Source organism: Rattus rattus, chromosome 2 (genome assembly GCF_011064425.1).
Source record: "Rattus rattus isolate New Zealand chromosome 2, Rrattus_CSIRO_v1, whole genome shotgun sequence".
Lineage (NCBI taxonomy): Eukaryota > Metazoa > Chordata > Mammalia > Rodentia > Muridae > Rattus > Rattus rattus.
This window is the reverse complement of record NC_046155.1, coordinates 120,610,765-120,616,981: the sequence shown is the minus strand read 5'-3', so window position 1 is coordinate 120,616,981 and position 6,217 is coordinate 120,610,765. Positions and strand designations below refer to the sequence as shown.

The 6,217-nt window shown below is 45.2% G+C and overlaps 1 pseudogene; it reads left to right on the top strand.

The window, feature by feature from the left end:
• Positions 1-786: 786 nt before the first annotated feature.
• Positions 787-5,497, top strand: LOC116893235 (annotated as a pseudogene).
• Positions 5,498-6,217: the final 720 nt, after the last annotated feature.

Genomic DNA, 6,217 nt, shown 5'->3' with positions numbered 1-6,217 from the left:
CGAGAGGAAAGGACACATCTGAGCTCAACTCGGAGCCTCAAGGAAAGCCTTGGTCCTCTAGAATCAGACTCTTCTAAAAGGACTGTGTCTCTTACTCCTGGCTACACTCAGGCTCTGCTTGTGTGGAGGTTCCCAACTAGAGTGCCGCTCTTTAAACGCCCCCACCCTTCTGCCTTCCAGGTAGCTGGCAAGAATCCTTGCTGGAGGTGACCTTGAGTGGGAGCTCAAGTGGCAGGAAAGATTTTGATGGATCACGATAAGGTAAGACATGTGGGCCCCAGAGGCAGCCACCTGAGACTATCGCATCTATAAAGTAGCCTGCGGGCTCTCTCCTGCCCTGAGCAGGAACAGGGCAGAGAGAGGAGAAGGTGGAGAGGTGAGAGGGGAAGGAGGGCTGGGAAGGCATGTACGATGGGGAGGCATGGGGCAGGGTCAGGAAATGCCCAGTTGTGTTTTAACTGGGTGACCTGGAGTAGCAGAGCCTTTGGGTCAACTTCCCTTCTAGGAATCAATCAGTCAGCCATGGGCATTCAGTCCCAGCTCCCCCGCTACCTTACTTACTACTCCTCATTCTGACACAAGGGATTCAACACATTCTTCCTTCTGACCTCCATGGGCACCGCACCCATGCTGTGCACAGCTACATGAGCAAGCAAACATTCGTACACATAAAATAAAAATAAATACATCGTAGTGGGATGGCGGTGGCACACCGATAAATAAATAAATCCTTAAAACTGTACAGCTCTGAGCAGGCCTCTTGGTCACTCTGACAACCAGGTCTAAATGGGCTCACGGGTGTATGACAGGCAAGGTGCTGTGCTGGCTGGTGGCTGTAGGGACCGCTCGCTCTACACCGCCTGCTTGACTTGCCACTTAGAAATACTGATCAAAGATGTAAAGATAAAGTGGGTTCTTTGCCCAGAGGACCGAGGGGAAGAGATGAAAAAGCTGTAGGTGAAGAGAGAGTGTGCCTGTTACCTGAAGCATGTACAAGGCAGACTCCCAGAGCATCGCTGGACCCCACTCAACCTGTTAAGGGTCCCCGAAGGAACAAGGGTGTTAACTTTGAACACGGCACAGAATTTCTTACCTTTAGGGAATAGGCTGCCTGAGGTGGGAGATAGGTACCTGGCCAGTTCTCTGGGCTACATTTGATGTGTGGCCTTGTTTCACTTGAGGTCAAGAGCCAGGGTCAAGAAGGAGATCCACAGTCAGGGCTACCTAATGAGACCCTGCCTAAAAAAGAAAGTTAGAAAGCCTGGAGCTCCTGGATCCACCCACACACTCCTGGCTGTGACTAGCAGGGCAAAGGTTTCCCACACAAGTCCTATCCTCGTCCAGACATGGGGCAGGCTGGATGCTGAGGACTGGGATATGGGGTCATTTGGCTCAAACAGAGGACCTGCTATGTAAAACACATCCATATATGAAGGCTTTAAAACCAGTGAGGAGTAAGGAGGTCGTTAAGGACAAAGCTCTCATCTGACAGAATTGGTGTCTTTATGAGAGGAGATGACGGAGAACTAGCTGCCTCTCTCCATTGTGGGAGACCAACTACTTCAATGGCACCTGTCCGGAAACCAGGAGGAAAGCCCTCACCAAGGAACTGGACAGGCTGACACCAGCTGTAAGGGATACACGGGCGTTGTTTAAGCTACCCAGTCAGCAGTATTTTACTATGGTCGCTAGAGGAGGCTGAGACAAAACCAGCTGCTCAATGGCCAGAGATGCTGACCAAATGAAGGAAGGAATCTCTTTCTGTGGACTGTTGTTCTGCTCAAACTTCCAGGGCTAGAAGATAACCAGAATAACCATCATCATTACCACCAGAGTTGTGATGACTATTCACTCACAGTAGCCACGGCTACTGGCAACAGTCATAAGACAAAAGCATAATAAAAGATACTTAGACTGGTGGAGCCACCCTGGACCTCACACCCTCAGTCTAAACACCTCATAAGAAGACAGTTGCACAACAGGTACTGTCCGCTAACTTGCACGTACTGGCATGGTGAGTCTGTATTCCTGGGAACATATAATGAATCCCTGGCCCCAAAGCTTAGTCAAGCCCCTGGTAGCTGGTGGTCCATGGCAAATAGGACTATGTGAGAGGCTCTTAATAAAAGTTGACCGTTGGGGCTGAAGAAATAGCTAAGTGGTTAGGAGCACTGAATACAATTCCCAGCACCCACATGGCGGCTTACAACAGCCTGTAACTCTAGTTCCATGGGGTCTAAGGCACCAGGTATGGACTTGGAGCACATGTATGTATATATACATGCAGGCAAAATACCCATACACATAAAATAAGTCTTTAAAAAACACAGAAGCTGAGTGTGTAAACCCAGAGCTAGGGAGGCAGAAGCAGGCAGATCTCTGAGTTCAAGGCCAGCTTGGTCTACAAAGCAAGTTCTAGTACAGCCAAGGCTACATAGAAATCCTGTCTTGAAAACAGAGAGAGAGAGAGAGAGAGGGAGAGAGAGAGAGAGAGAGAGAGAGAGAGAGAGAGAGAGAGAGAGAGAGAGAGACACAGACACAGAGAGAGAGAGAGAGAGAGAGAGAGAGAGAGAGAGAGAGAGACAGAGAGAGACAGAGAGACAGAGACAGAGAGAGAAAGAGAGAGAAGGGAAGGAATGAGGGAGGGAGGGAAGGAGAGGGAGGGAGAGAGAGGGAGAAGAAAGAAAATATTAATTCTTTTATGGCTTCAACAAGTAGTACAAATGGCCTGGCTGAGTCCTCTGCCACAGTCTAGTTGTGCTAAGAGCAACCCTGGCTCTGCTAAAAGTCAGTGACCCAGACCTCTAAAGGCAAGCCTCCAACCATGCTGACGACAGAAGGCAGCAACAGAAGAGGCGGGGGAAGCTGTTTAGTACTTCAACTAAGTACAAATCAGAACTCAACCAGGCTGTAGAAAATCTTTGTTCCCACAAGATTTCTGCAAACTTGTATAGGAAGCTGAGACAGATCTGTGAAGATCACAGCAAAGCAGATTTATCAGTTTACAGGGTATTCGTTGGCCAGGGTTCTTTTTCTGAAAACAACGAACAAATGCTGGGGAAAATAATCATCATAGGCAAGCGATTGTGACTGACTGGGAGCATTTTGTGGTTGTTCCTGATAGAATTTATGTTCTTTAGAATTCAGTGCCACTCTCTATTTGGGACTCAAGATTGGAGTTATTTAAGGCTCATACTCTAAGTGATCAAAAAGTCAAGATGAAAATTGATGGCGTCCTTCTCTTGATTCAGAGACCAGAATGTCAGAACGATTGATGAAAGGTTGCTTCCATGCCTTTTCAGCAAGCTGCCTGATTTACAGATTTGCTAAGACTCATCTGGACAATGGTTTTTGGAACAAACTAACTGGATCTAGGCATCTGAAGGTCAGGAGTGAATACAAGAAAGAGTATCCCAAGTGTCTTCGACCTGTTAACACACACCTAGCAGAAGCAGACACAGACTTCTTACTTAGATCAGACCACCCAGAAGTCACTATGAGCTTCTGTTGAAAAGCAACTTCTAGGTGAACATTTAACAGTGAGTCTTTAGAAGGGGTTAAATAACCTTGACAAAGACAAAATTCAAGCTTCATCTCTCCTCTGTCGGCTTTTCAGTAGAGTTTGAGGGGCGTTCAGGTTCTCTTGCAGCAATGAGTTGAGCATATCAAGGCCTTGGAAGTACTATTGTTATTAATCCTGAAAAAAGGGCTGGAGAGATGGCTCAGTGGTTAAGAGCCCCGACTGCTCTTCCAGAGGTCCTGAGTTCAAATTCCAGCAACCACATGGTGGCTCACAACCATCTGTAAAGAGATCTGATGCCCTCTTCTGGTGTGTCTGAAGACAGTTACAGTGTACTTATATATAATAAATGAATAAATCTTTAAAAAAATCCTGAAAAAAAAAAAAAAACCACGGCTCAAAAATGGTTGGACCTTAAAGACAAAGCTGAGCAGACATGTGGTGGTGGTGCACACCTTTAGTCCCAGCACTCCAGAGGCAGAGGCAAGTGGATCTCTGTGAGTTCGAGGTCAACCTGGTCTACAGAGCAAGTTCCAGGACAGCCAAGGCTATACAGCGAGACCCTGTTTTGTAAAAACAAAACAAAACAGAGACAAAATTGATCATATAATTCATACTTGCTTTCTGAATAATGAAAATGTTATCAAGGTTATGAAAGAAGCATTTGAAAGTTTCACTAGGGGCTGGAGAGATGGCTCAGTGGTTAAGAGCACTGACTGCTCTTCCAGAGGTCCTGAGTTCAATCCCCAGCAACCACATGGTGGCTCACAACCATCTGTAATGGGATCTGATGCCCTTTCTGGTGTGTCTGAAGACAGCTACAGTGTACTCATGTATATAAAATAAATAAATCTGAAAAAAGGAGAAACTTTTACTAGTAAAAGACCAAATAAACAAGCTGAACTGATAGCAAAGTGTGTGGAGTCAAAACCTCATGCAGATAACAAAGAAGTTACAGATGAAAAGCTTGAGATAATGTCAGTCGTATTCAGATATGTCTATAGATAAGACGTTTTTGAGGCAATCTATAAGAAAGATTTAGCCAAATGCCTGTTACTAGACAAGACCCCATCTGTTGACACTGAGAAATCACTGCTGCCTAACAAACAGGGTGTGGGGCTTTCACCAGCACACTTGAGGGGATGTTTAAAGACATGGGGCTTTATAAAGACATCATGATTCAGTTCAATCGGTGATGCGGAGAGCCAGAACATGCCTCGCAATATCAGTTAACATGAATATCCTGACATTGGAATACTGGCCAACATATGTGTCCATTTGCTACCAGAGATAGTAACGCTTCCGGAAAATGTGAAGACGTTTGACTTAGGCAAACATGGCGGCCAGAAACCCAATGGCAGTCAACTTTGGAACGCTGTGTGCTAAAAGCCATATTTAAAGAGGGTAAAAAAGAAGTTCAGGTCTCTCTTTTCAAACCCTGGTCCTTTGATGTTGGATGAAGGGAGGAGTCAGTGTAGAAAAGGTCAAGCAGGCTGGCAGCATAGAGAATGGAGGATTAGGGAGAACCCTGCAGTTGCTAGCCTGCAGCAAAGGTAGAGTTCTCGCTAAAAACCCAAAGGGTAAATATATCAAAGATGGTGACAAATTCGTTTGTAATGACGGTTTCAAACACAGCGTATTCAGGATAGAGATCAACCAAATCCACATGAAAGAAATGGCTGAGGAAGAAGCAAGCAGGACAGAAAGAACATTTCAACATAGTGTCAAATTGAGGATGTGACTGTCCCAATTACAGAGAGGAGAAAATCATTCAGTCTCCTTGTTTCAGAAGTCTACAATTGGCTAAAACTTCCAGTAAGACCTGCCGATCTAAAGAGGAGAACAGGATCCCTGACTGACTGAGACTACATGGAAAGAGAGAAAGAAAACACAACCCAGGACAACTGTACTGCAGAGAGCATTGGTCGTGGAGCATCTATTGTCACATGCTACAGCCAGTGGATAAACGTAACTTGAAGTTCATTTTACTTCATTTCAGCTTTCCAAGACCAAATGAAGCAGTGTAAGGGAAAGAGTTGTGTGGATTTTTGATATATTTGTTTCCAGCTTCCCCATGACTTCCTTATAGGAGCTCTTCTGAGAAGGAAATGTGGCCGCCATGTTTATTGGACCATCAGCATCTGCTCTAACCCATCCCTGTTTGTCTCTGGGACGTGGAAACTATTTCACCCCTCACTGGTTGCTCTTAAGAAATCTTTAGGTAGAGTTGTTCCTACTAGGGGGCTCTTGGTACCATCCTCATTATCTTGAAAGAGAATCCCTTTCCTGAGATCCTTAATTCCTTGAAAACTTGATGCTATTTCAGCTGAAAACTTAGCCACATTATGAAGGGAAGCTTGTTAACAAACTGAAAAGTAACAGCAATCTACCCTGAATAGTTCCAAGTGTTGGTTATTGTGTAAGAGTTGAAGCTCTGAGTTCTTTTCCCTGTGTAGGCAGTGGTTCTACTTCTCTCCTATAAAATGTTTATTTATTAAGAGGCTGGGAGAGATAGATCAGTGGTTAAGAGCATTGACTGCTCTTCCAGAGGTCCTGAGTTCAATTCCCAGCAACCACATGGTGGCTCACAACCATCTGTAATGGGATCTGATGCCCTCTTCTGGTGTGTCTGAAGACAGTGACAGTGTTTTCACATAAACTAAAAGAAAGAAAGAAAGAAAGAAAGAAAGAAAGAAA